We start from the raw sequence: 13,778 nt of genomic DNA, 5'->3' as shown, positions 1-13,778 counted from the left end.
GTAGCCTTCCCTTCTGCACCTTGGGCAGGGACCAGGTGGGGGTCTCAGGTTTGGGCAGGACTTGATCCAGTGTCTTTCCTTGTTGCATTTGAAGCATGGGTCCAGAGGAGGCTTAGCTTCTGACTTACCCTTGGTTGGAGGACTAGCACTTCATGTGGGGTTGGTGATAGCGGTGGCTAGGAGATAAAAGGCCTCCATATGGGCCTCAGCCTTTTGTTTTTGGATTTGGGGCTCCTCATCTCTATTATTAAAGACCTTAAAGGGTAGGTTAAAAAGATCTTTTTGATGGGTTTGTGGACCTGGGTCTATTTTTTAAGTTTGTGGTATATGTCGGGGGCTGATTGGGATATAATATGGGTGCTCAGAAGTAGGGTTCCCTCTGGGGAGGTGGGGACTAGGGTGTTAAATTTCTGTAAGGCCTCCATGAGGCGGAAGAGGAAAAGAGCTGGGTTTTCATCAGGGCCCTGAGTGATTTCATTAAGTTTTGTCATAATTGACTGCCTTATGGGCAGCCTTTTTGAGTCTGGCAATGAGACAGGTGATCATATGGCTACAGAGCTGGCGCCCTGGAGAATTGACCTGATAGTCCCATCTTGGGTCAGTTTTGGGGACCAAGTTAGTGCCAACCAGGTTGGCCAATGCATGTGTTGAGTGTTTCCTTCCACGACTCGCATGGAGTAGGGTTCGGTATCTGAAAGAGGAGCCGCACAACAAATGAGAGAAAAAGACACGAGATAATTTTGCAATATTGGGGGACCAGGCGGCAAGTCCCGAAGGACTTCCTCTCTGTGCTCAGGCCTCACCAAGCTTTTATTGATCTGGGATGCACCCATAGGCAGGTGACCCCCTGCAACAGGCAGACTAGCCCATCAGCAAGGATTTACATAATAATAAATGGGGGACTAGTTTCAGCTACCACTGTCTGGACAAACAGAGGTGGCGCCTAGCTCTGACCTTTGGGAGGGCTTCAAAGGCACCCAGCCTTTGGGGGGTTCTCTGTCTATGCTTATCAGATAGTGAAGGCAATAAACAGTTTCCCACATGCATGCTGTCTATAAAGGATACAACGTGGTCCTAAGCTGCTAGTCAGATGCGCTCCTTCTCCTCTGGGGTGAGAGAGAATAGGATGACATAGATGTCATGTCAGATCAGGTCATAGGACTGGGTCAGGCATTCCTTAGTAAAGGTGGTCAGGTCAGTGGAAAATGACCTGAGACAGCTTTCAATCTGTGCAAGGTTGGACATAGAGAATGAGATGTGGACTCAGACTATAACCTCAGTTCCTGCTCCCTCCCCTAAGGGGTGGAAGGAGCACAGGAATAGAAGTGGCTGTTGAGGAGGGTGGTCTTTGGGTGGCCTGAGAGCAAGTTTTAGGTGGGGAAAAGGTTGTATTGGAGCTCAAGTTCTCAGGATTTGGGCTCTCAGGGGCTGGGGGAGAAGATGGTTGCTGGTTAGGAGGGTCTGGGCTTTGGGAATTTACTACAGGTGAGGGAGGAAGCATGTAAGGGAGTGGAGGCTGGTGGTCTGCTGGGTCAAAAATAGATTTAGAATCAGAAGTTTTAGGGTTATGATGTTTTGTGTGAAGGAGAAAGATCTGATGGGTAGAGCAAGACTGACAGAGACAGGGTCTGGACTGACGGGTGAAAAGGGCCTGGACATAGGGAATCTCTGACCATTTTCCATTGTGGTGACAGAAATTATATAAATTGTGCAATGTGTTAAAATTGAGTGTCATTTCCAGGCCATTGAGACTTATTATCTAGTTTATATTGTGTTCAAACAATGTTACAAAAGAAAATGAGGTGGTTGGGCATGATCTCCCCTGTGAGTGTGCAGAGGGAGTGTAGCATGGCCCATAAGAGAGGAAGGATGAGTGACAGATCACAAATCCAAAACTGACTGTTTAGGGCAGGCTTCCCCACAGCTAAACCATCACCATGAGAAATGAGGGGGTGACCCTCCAGACTGGGCATACCCAATCCAGAAGGACCCAAAGCCAAATGGCTGAGAAGTCTTCTGGCCTAGTGCTAGGACTTTTGACATGAGAGACTTTTGAGGAGTCAGTGAGAGAGAGTGGGCAGAAGACTCAAGACAAGGGAAATTGTGGAGCATCACTCACCTAAAGAAGATTGAACAGGGACAGATCCAAAGACAGAGAAACAGTGATCAGACTATCAATCCCCAGAGGGAAAGTAGGGGAGGGTGGGGGTAAGGGGAAGAGATCAACCAAAGGACTTGTATGCATGCATATAAGCCAAACCAATGGACACGGACAACAGGGGGATGAGAGCATGAGTGTGTGTGTGTGGGGGGGTGGGGGTGTTCGGGGTTAACGGGGGGATGAGGACACATTTGTAATACCTTAACCAATAAAGAAATTTTAAAAAATAAAAGTTTGTTATTGGAAGAAAAAAAAATAAAGAAGATTGGCGGTGTCAGACGGAGAGTCAGCAATGGAGAAGGAGATATTCCGAATCTGGTGTCCTCCTTGGCTGGCTCAGGACGGAGGGAGGCCTAATTGAGGCTGGCAATGGAGTTACCTGAGTAGGATTCGGAGGTAAGCACAGGACAAGGTGATGCTGCCTACTGCTTTCCAAGTGTCAACCTTGGGGTGACCGAAGCCGGGATGATGGCTCCCCATCCTGTGGAACCTCCTCAGCTTTTGGTACCAAATGTTAGGGTGGCTGAAGGAGGAATGCCAAAGTAGTAAGAGATTTTGAATTTATTAGGTCATCTGGATACCAGATGGGTTGAGCCCCAAAATGGATAAGGAGTCAGAGATTCTAAAGTACTCTATGTGGGCTTTTTCCTGGGTGGAGAATTCTCTGTGCAGGTCCAGATTCTGGGAAAGTCCAGAGGGGAGAGATAATGGTCTTTGCAAGTGGAATGTGGTCTAAGAAAGTGGAATGTTCATTGTGAAGTGGCCTGAAGGTCAGTTCCCAGGGGAAGGGGTATAAATTCAATATTTTCATCAGACTTAGCAATTATTATGTACTATAGAGAGGTATACATAAAGTTGTAGATCTATAGTCAGTGTTCTCTGCTTTCCTACTTGTTTCATGTTATAGAGGGGTCATTACCCTCTTTTTAGGAATAGCAGCTACCATTTTTGAGCACTTGCATGCATTATCTTATTTCTTCCTTGTAACAACCCCATGGAGGAGGCACTTTCTCTCTACATTTTAAAGTTAAGTAAGTGATGACCACAGATGTTAACTAACTTACCCAAGGTTACACAGTAAGTGGTTAAAGCTAGGATTTACATGCAGGAGACTAGCTCTAAGACTGTGTCCTCCTCTCTGAGCTAAAGGGCCTTTTAAATAGTACACTGAAGATACACATGCCTTGAAATGGCATATTTAGGTCTCCAAGCAGGAGGGTGCCAACTTTGTTTTTTAGGCTCAACACATAGGTATGGCTGTAAACAGAGACACCCCTACCAGCGAATGGACCACCCCACCCAGGAGTGATGGTGGAGTGGGTACTGACATGCTTGAGGAGGTATTGTAGGTATATCTGGCTTCCCAACTTGAAAGACTGAGCTGGAACAGGACAAATAGACAAGCTCTAAATTCTAGAAATTCCCAGAATAGCAATCACCAACTTCATCTACTCTTTGTGCCTGTGAGGAAGGTAGAGACCTAAAGCAGTACTGAGATTTTCCCAAGGTTTCCCAGCTCACTAGAGCCAACAGCTATAGTAGAACCTTGACTTTCAGCCTGCAGTGTCACTAGAACTCAGCACTCTTCCTCTTGCCTCAGCCCCATTTGCCTCTCAGATTCAATGGGAAGCAGTCAGAGAGAAGGCATCTTCTTGTTAGTGAAGCCATAATGTATATCAAGCATGTCAAACTCATGGCCGGTGGGCCACATGCCATGAATTTAACATGCTTGATGTATATAGTGCTTCTCATTGTGACACAGGGACCTGCAGCATCAGCATCACCAGGGAACCTGTGAGAAGTGCCAATTCTCAGGTTTTACTCATAACTTACTGGGGCTTGAGCCCAGCAATGTGTGTTTTTATAAGCCCTATAAGGTGACTCTGATACTTGCTCAATTTTGAAAACCATTGGTCTAGACCCGTGGTCGGCAAACTGCGGCTCGTGAGCCACATGTGGCTCTTTGGCCCCTTGAGTGTGGCTCTTCCTAAGCCTTAGGAGTACCCTAATTAAGTTAATAACAATGTACCTACCTATATAGTTTAAGTTTAAAAAATTTGGCTCTCAAAAGAAATTTCAGTAGCACTATTGATATTTGGCTCTGTTGACTAATGAGTTTGCCGACCACTGGTCGAGACCAGCCGTGGGCAAACTATGGCCCGCGGGCCGGATCTGGCCCGTTTGGCTGTTCTATCTGGCCCACGGAGCCGAAAGAGCGGAGGGTTCTCTTGCTCTCCCCTCCGCTCCTTCACCAGCAACAGTGTTAACATGGCAATGTCGGGAAACACGGCCGCAGCTCCTTCTCCTGAGTCCAGTCTAAGAACCCATTGTGGCCCTCAAGTCAAAAAGTTTGCCCACCCCTGGTCTAGACTGAAAAGCAAACTGCCAAGTGCTGCAAATATCAGTATGTGTTAGGAAAATCAACAGCACAAAGAAGAATAATCTTTTTTAAAAAAGTCTTTATTGTTGAAAGTATTACACACATTCTCTTTTTCCCCCCATTGACCCCATCTAGCCTGCCCCTGCCCTCTGCCCCAGGCCTTGACCACACTATTGTCTGTGTCCATAATATCCTATCTAATAATAGACAAACATGGGAATTAACCATACCTCCGACACGTTTCCCATTGGCTAATCAGGGCGATATGCAAATTAACTGCCAACCAAGATGGCGGCCGGCAGCCAGCCAGCTGAAGTGAACATGAGGCTTGCTTGCTCCAGTGATGGAGGAAGCCAAGGTTCCCCACCTGCCGCTGCTGGCCTCTGAGCTGCACTCTAAGAAACAATGTTGCAATTATAGAAGCTAAACAAACCCCAGAAACCTGCTTTCAGCCAGCCGGGCCTCAGAGCTGGAGCTGCAACAGTGTTTCAATTATAGAAGCCAAACAAACCCAGATACCTGCTTTCAGCAGCTGAGGCCTCAAGCTGGAGTCGGGCCTGAGAGCTGGAGCTGGCTCTGAGCTCCAGTGACAGCCATAGAAGGTAAATAAATCCTAGAATTAAAAAAAAAAAAAAAAAGGAAAAAAGGAAAAAAGGAGAGGTTGGGAGCTTCAGTCACCCGCCAGCCTGAAAACGGCCCTCAGCCTCTCACCCAGACTGGCCAGGCACCCCAGTGGGGACCCCCACCCTGAAGGGGGTGTGATCAGCTGCAAACACCTGTCAGCCCCTCATCCAGGCTGGCCAGGCACCCAAGCAGGACCCCCACCCTGATCCGGGACACCCTTCAGGGCAAACCAGCCGGCCCCCACCCATGCACCAGGCCTCTATCCTATATAGTAAAAGGGTAATATGCAAACTGACCCTAACAGTAGAATGACTGGGAATGACTGGTCACTATGACACACACTGACCACCAGGGGGCAGGCGCTCAGTGCAGGAGCTGCCCTCTGGTGGTCAGGGTTCTTTCACATGGGAGGAGCTCTGCTCAGCCACAAGCCAGGCTGATGGCTGCCAGTACAGCAGTGGTGGTGGGAGCCTCTCCTGCCTCCTCAGCAGCGCTAAGGATGTCCGACTGCAGTTTAAGCCTGCTCCCCGCTGGCAAGTGGACATCCCCCAAGGGCTGCCGGGCTGCCAGAGGGATGTCTGATTGCCATCTTAGGCCCAATCCCCTGGGGAGTGGGCCTAAGCCAGCAGATGGTCATCCCCCGAGGGGTTCCAGACTGCGAGAGGGCACAGGCTTGGCTGAGGGACCCCCCCTCGCCCCCGAGTGCACAAATTTTTGTGCACTGGGCCTCTAGTGCATATATATATATATATATATCCTATATAATAAAGAGGTAATATGCAAATTCACCCTTACTCCATCATGCCATCAAAAGATGGCTGCACCCACTGCGGAAGCGGGGTTCTCTTAACGAACCATAACGAGCAATCAGCAAGGACCTGAGGCTGCGTGGCACTGGACCAGGATGGGGGACATGAGGCTGCACCTCCCGCCCTGTGGGGCTTGATGGAGGACCTCAGGCTGTGCCCCTGGCCCTAGGTCTGGGGATCTGAGGCTGCAACCCCCCCTGCCCCAGCATTGGACCAGGGGACTTCAGGCTTTTCCCCCCAACCCACTTCCAGGCCAGGGGACCTGAGGGTGTGCCAGGGGACCTGAGGTTGTGCCCCCCACCCAGCAGGGCATGATGGGGGACCTGAGGTTGCACCACCCACCTGGCAAAGCTTGACAGGGGTCCTCAGCCTATGCCCCCTACCTGGCAGGGCTTGATGGGAGACCTGAGGCTGCGCCCCCTGCCCAGCAGGGCTTGCCAGGGGTTGGGCCAGCTGGGTCTGTATCTCGCCCAATGGGGGTGGGGCTGGCCCAGTCTGGGTCTCATGCAATTTTGAGGTGCATGCAGGTGGGCATGGACTTGACTCTGGGTCCTGTGGCGTGCCCCAGACTCAGACAAGAGGAAGATTTTCATATACATTTTACTAATTTTCTTTCATCTCTGACCCTTCTATTATAGAGAAAGGGCAAATAGCAATATTAAAATACTTCCTCTAATGAATTCCCTTTTAATGTGCACAAATTTCATGCACCAGGCCACTAGTATATATATATATTTTCTTTGGTTGATCTCTTCCTATTCACCTACCTTCCTTCTAAGATCTATAGACTGTTCCATGCTTCTATGTCTCTGGATCTATTTTGTTCATCAGTTTATTTTGTTCAATAGATTCCATATATGAGTGAGATCATGTGATACTTGTCTTTCTTTGACTGTATTATTTCACTTAACATAGTATTCTCCAGGTCCCTCTAGGCTGTCTCAAATGGTAAGATACCCTTCTTTTTTATTGCTGCATAGTATTCCATAGTGTAGATATTCCACCGATTTTTATCTACTCATCTACTGATGGGCACTTAGGTTGTTTTTAAATCTTAGCTATTGTAAATAGTGCTGCTATGAACATAGGGATGCATATGTTCTTTCTGATTGGTGTTTAGGCTTCTTAGGATATATTCCTAAAAGTGGGGTCACTGGGCCAAATGGCAGTTCCATTTTTAATTTTTTAAAAAATAAATATTTATTGTTGAAAATATTACATATGTCCCTTTTCCCTTCCATTGCCCTCCCCTACTCTCCTACCCACAAGCTTTCACCACCTTATTGTCTGTGCCTATGAGATATGCATATACACATATGAGTTCATCCATTGATCTCTTCCCCCTTCCACCCTCCCCTGCCTTCCCTCTGCTTCCCTCTGAGGTTTGACAGTCTGTTCAATATTTCTATGTCTCTGGGTCTATTTCTGTTCATCAGTTTATACTGTTAAATAGATCCCAGAAATGAGTGAGATCATGTGATACTTATCTTTCCCTGACTGGCTTATTTCATTTAGCACATGAATCCATTCTGTTGCAAATGGTAAGAGTTCTTTCTTTTTTATAGCTGCGTAGTATTCTATTGTACAGATGTACCATGGCCTTTTCATCTATTCATCTGCTGATGGATACTTAGGCAGTTTCCAAATCTTAGCTATTGTAAAATGTGCTGCTATTAACATAGGGGTGCATATATTCTTTCTGATTACTGTTTCTGAGTTCTTGGGACATATTACTAGAAGTGGGATCACTGGGTCAAATTGTAGTTTCACTTTTAATTTTTTGAGGAAATTCCAAACTGTTTTCCACTGAGGCTGCACTAGTTTGCATTCCCACCCACTTTTAATTTTTTGAGAAGACTCCACACTGATTTAAATAGTGGTTGTACCAGCCTGCATTCCCACCAGAAGTGTATTAGAGTTCCTTTTTTCTGCATATCTTCGCCAGAACTTGTTGTTCGTTGATTTATTAATAGCAGCCATTCTGAAAGGTGTGAAATGGTACCTCATTGTTGTTTTAATTTACATCCCTCTCTGAACATATGGACCTGCCTCTGTGAACCTACCTGCCACGCCCTGTTTCCCCAGACATCCAGACTATTAAAATAGGGAAACAAAGAAACAGCCCACAAATGAAAGAAAAGGAGGAATTGCCAGAAAAAGGAACTAAATTAAAAGGAGGCAAGCAATTTGTTGGATAAAGAATTCGAAGTAATAGTTATAAGGATGCTCAAACATCTGAGTGAGAATTACAAACAACTTAATGAGAATCATAAGGAGCTAAATGAGAAATACACCAACATAAATAAGAATCAAGAGGCAATGAAGAATGACATATCTATACTAATGAAAGAGTAATATGCTAATTAGACCAGGAGACCTTCTGGAGACCTTCCAGACAAAGCCGGGGGCTTGGCTGGCCTGCAAACCACCCCCAGACACTTGCCCAGGTCGCCTCACCCCCAGCAGGGACCCCCACCTAGTCAGGGCACTGACCAGCCTGCAAACCACCCCAGATCCCTCGCCCTGGTTGTCTGCTCCCCAATGGGAACCCCCACTCCAATAGGGGCATGGCCAGCCTAAAAACAGCTCTCAGCCCCTCACCCAGGCTGGCCATGCCTCTCAGCAGGTTCCCTCACCTTGATGGGGACATGGCCGGCCTGCAAATGGCCTTCAGCCTACAGCAGAGACCCCCCCACCCCGATGGGGGCATGGCTGGCCTTCAAACCCCCATTGGCTCCTCTCCCAGTCCGGCCCTGTCCCCCAACAGGAACTCCCCACCCCCGATTTGGGTGTGGCCAGCCTGCAAACTGCCCCAGTCCCCTCACCCAGGCCAGCCCCACCCCCCAAGGGGATCCCCACTCTGGCCCAGGACCCCCTTCAGGGCAGACCAGCCAGCCCCACCTGTGCATCAGGCCTTTATCTATACTAATAAAAGGATATTATGCTAATCAGACCAGACATCCTTCTGGACAAAGCCATGGTGGCGGGGCCAAGGTGGAGGCAGTTAGGGGTGATCAGGCTGGCAGAGGAGTGCAGTTAGGGGGATCAGGTTGGTGGGGGAGGGAGTTAGGGGGATCAGGCCAACAGGGGAGAGAAGTTCAGAGGATCAGGTTGGCAGGCAGGTGAGTGATTAGGAGCCAGTGGTCCCGGATTAGAGAGGGTGCAGGCTGGGCTGAGGGACATCCCCCTCCCATGCAAAAATTTCATGCACTGGGCCTCTAGTCTGTAATAAAGAACATCCTCGAAGGATTCAACAGTAGACTAGAAGAAGCCAAGGACCAAATCAGCGAGTTAGAAGGACAATGTAGAAAAAACACACACAATCAGATCAGCAATTAGAAAAAATATTTAAAAAGCAAAAGAGTTTAAGGGAGCTTTGGGACAACATGCAATGAAACAGCATCTGTATAATAGGGGTGCCAGAGGAGAAGAAGCCTAGCAAGGTATAGAAAATTGTTTGAAGAAACAATGACATAAATCTTCCCTGACTTGGTGAAGAAAAAATTCACACAAGTTCAAGATTCACAGAGACTCCCAATCAAGATGAACCCAAAACGAACCACACTAAGACACATCATAATTAAAATGGAAAAGTTAAAGACAAAGAAAGAATCTTAAAGACTGCAAGAGAGAGATAGAAAGTTACCTACATGGGAACTCTCATTACACTATTAGCTGATTTCTCAATAGAAACACTTCAGGCCAGAAGGGTGTGGCATGAAGTATACAAAATAATGAAAAGCAAGGGACTTAATCCAAGACTACTCTACCCTGCAAGGCTATCATTCAAAATTGAAGGTGTAATTAGGAGTTTTGCAGACAAAAAAAAAAACACTAAAGGAGTTTATTACCAATAAACCAGCAATGCAAGAAATGCTAAAGGGACTGTTTTAAAAAGAAGAAATAGAAAAGGAAGAAGTAACAAAACATACAGTATAAAAATGGTGGAGGGGGAAAATGGTGGCCGAATAGGCAGACGTGTCCTATGCATTGCCTGGAGCTAGAAGGAGAGGAAGCTGAGCAAGGAATAGAACACCTGTTTGAAGGAATAATGACAAAAATCTTCCCTGTTTTGGGGAATAAAATAGTCACACAAGTCCAAGAATCACATAGAATCCTAAAAAAGAAGAACCCTAAAGGACATACACCAAGATACATCATCATTAAATTGGCAAACTTCAATGACAAAGTAAGAATCTTAAAGGCTACCAGGGAGAGGCAGAAAGTTACCTATAAGGGATCTCCCACTAAACTATCAACTGATTCTAAACAGAAAAACATTAGACAAGAAGGGAATGGGATTAAATGTACAAAGTGATGCAAAGCAAGGGCCTGAGTCCAAGAATACTATGTCCTGCAAGATTATCATTAAAAATTGAAGGTGAAAACAGTAGCTTCACAGACAAAAAAAGGCTAAGGGAGTTTATTACCACCAAGCCAGCAATGAAAGAAATGCTAAAGGGACTGCTGTAGAAAGAAGAAATAAAAAGGGAAGAATGAACACAGGCATTAAGGATAAAAATGGCAACAAACAATTATCTATCAATAATAACCTTAAATGTAACTGGATTAAATGCATCAATCAAAACACATAGGGTAGCTTAATGGATAAGAATACAGGACTCCTATATTTGCTGACTACAAGAGACCCACCACAAAACAAAAGACTCACAAAGACTAATAGTGAAGGGATGGAAAATTATTTTTCAGGCAAATGGAAATGGAAAAAAAGTTCGGGTGGCAATACTTATATCTGACAAAGTAGACCTCAAGTGAAGGCCATAAGAGATAAGGAGGGCCACTTCATAATACTAAAGGGAGCAATTCAACAAGAGGTTATAACTCTGGTAAACATATATGCACCCAATACAGGAGTGCCCAAATACATAAAAAATACTCCTGGAAAATATCGAGGAGGACATCGACAGCAATGCAATCATAGTAGGGGACTATAATACCCCATTGACACCACTGGGTAAATCCTCTAAATAAAAAATCAGCAAAGAAACATAAATCTTAAATGACTCACTAGATCAGATGGAATTAATTGACATCTTCAGAACATTTCACACCAAAGCTACAGAATATATATTCTTGTCAAATGCACACAGGACATTTTCAAAGATAAGCCACATATTGGGTCACAGGCAAAGTCTCTTCAAATTCAAGAAGATAGAAATCATATTAAGTTTCTTCTCAGATCACAATGGCATAAAATTAGAAATCAACTATAATAAAGACAATGAAAAAAATTGAACATTTGGAGGGTAAATAGCATGCTATTAAATAATCATTGGGTTACCAAAGTGACCACAGAAGAAATAAAAAGCATCCTGGAAACAAATGACAATGAAAACACAGCAATCCAAAATCTATGGGATACAGTGAAAACAGTCCTGAAAGGGAAGTTCATAGCTCTACAGGCCTACCTCAAAAAACAAGAAAAATGCTAATAAATTATTGAACCCTACAACTTAAACAATTAGAAAGAGAGTAAAAAAGAAAGCCCAGAGAAAGAAAAATGGATGAAATAATAAATATCAGAATGGAAATAAATGACATAGAGATGAAAAAAACAATACAAAAGATCAATAAAACCAAGAGCTGGTTCTTTGAAAGGATAAGCAAGATTGATGAACTTCTAGCCAGGCTCATCAAGAAAGAAAGAGAGAGGACCCAAATAAGCAAAATCATAAATGAAAGAGGTGAAGTAACAAGCAACCCACATAAATACAAAAGATTGTAAAAAAAAAAATACTATGAACAACTCCAACAAACTGGACAATCTTGATCAAATGGACATAATCCTAGAAAAATAAAGTCTTCCAAAACTCAATGAAGAAGAATAAAAAAAACCTGAATAGGCTGATAACTACCAATGAAATTGAAGCAATAATCAAAAAACTTCCAGCAAACAAAAACCCTGGTCCAGATGGCTTCACAAGGAATGTTTCCCAAACATGAAAAGAACTAAAACCTATCCTCCTCAGACTATTCTAAAAAATTCAAGAGGAAGGCACACTTGCAATCGCTTCCTATGAAGCCAGCATTACCCTGATCTCAAAACCAGATAAAGACACCATACAAAAAGAGAATTACAGGTCCATATCCCTGATGAACATAGTTGCTAAAATCCTCAAAATATTCTAACAAATCAGATCCAGCAGTTCATTAAAATGATCATACACCATGACTAAGTCTGATTTATTCCAGAGATGCAAGGCCGGTACAATATCTACAAATCAATAAACATTATACATCACATAAACAAATTGAGAGACAAAAATCACATAATGTTATCAATTGTTGCAGAAAAAGAATTTGACGAAAATCCAACAACCTTTCTTGATAAAAACTCTCAGCAAAGTAGGAATAGAGGGATCAAACTTCAACATAATAAAAGCCTTATATGACAAAATACAGCCAACATCATACTCAATGGGCAAAAACAAAAACCATTTTCCCTAAAAACAGGAGCAATACAGAGATGCCCACTTTCACCACTCCTGTTCAACATAATACTGGAAGTGCTAGCCATAATGATCAGACAAGAAGAAGAAATAAAAGGCATCCAAATTGGAAAAGAAGAAGTAATATTTTCATTATTCACAGATACATGATATTGTATATAGAAAACCATACAGACTCAATCAAAAAATTAGTAGACTTAATAAATGAATTCTTCAATGTTGCAGGATACAAAATTAACACCCCAAAATCTTTCTTTTTAATACACCAATAATGAACTCACAGAAATAAAAACTAAAAAAACAATTCCATTTACTATTGCAACAAAAAAATTAAGATATCTAGGAATAAACTTAACTAAGGATGTAAAAGACCTATACTCAGAATCTTACAGGTCATTGAAAAAAGAGATACAGGAAGACATAAACAAATGCAAGAATATACCATGTTGAAGAATTGGTAGACTCAACAAAATTAAAATATCCATACTACCCAAAATAATCTATAGATTCAGTGCACTTCCCATTAAAATACCAATGGCATACTTCACAGACCTAGAATGAACTCTTCAAAAATTCATCTGGAATAAAAAAAGACCCCGAATAGCTGCAGCAATCCTGAGAAAAAAGAACAAAGTTGGAGGGATCACAATACCATATATCATGCTATATTACAAAGCCACTGTTCTCAAAACTGCCTGGTACTGGCACAAGAACAGACATATAGACCAATGGAACAGAACAGAGAACCCAGAAATCGACCCAAGCCATTATGCTCAATTAATATTTGACAAAGGAATCATGAGCATATAAAGGAGTCAAGACAGTCTCTTCAATAAATGGTGTTGGGAGAATTGTACAGATATATGCAAAAAAAGAAACTAGACCATCCATTTGTAACATACACAAAAATAAACTTAAAATGGATAAAGGACTTAAACCTAAGTCAGAAACCATAAAAATCTCAGGAGAATCCATAGGCATCAAAATATCAGACATATGTCCTAGCAATATCTTTACTGATACTGCTTCTAGGATAATGGAAACTAAGGAGAAAATAAACAAATGTGACTACATCAAAATAAAAAGCTTCTGCACAGTAAAAGAAACCATCAACAAAACAACAGGAGAGCCCACTGCATGGGAGAACATGTTTGCCAATGTTATATCCGATAAGAGCCTAATCTCCAAAATTCATAGGGAAGTCATACAACTTAACAAAAGGAAGATAAACAATCCAATCAAACAATGGGCATAGGACCTAAATAGACACTTTTCAAAAGAGGACATACAGAAGGCCAAGAGACATATGAAAGCATGCTTAGTGTCACTAATCA

Source organism: Myotis daubentonii, chromosome X (genome assembly GCF_963259705.1).
Source record: "Myotis daubentonii chromosome X, mMyoDau2.1, whole genome shotgun sequence".
Classification (NCBI taxonomy): Eukaryota; Metazoa; Chordata; class Mammalia; order Chiroptera; family Vespertilionidae; genus Myotis; species Myotis daubentonii.
This window is presented reverse-complemented; position numbering follows the sequence as displayed.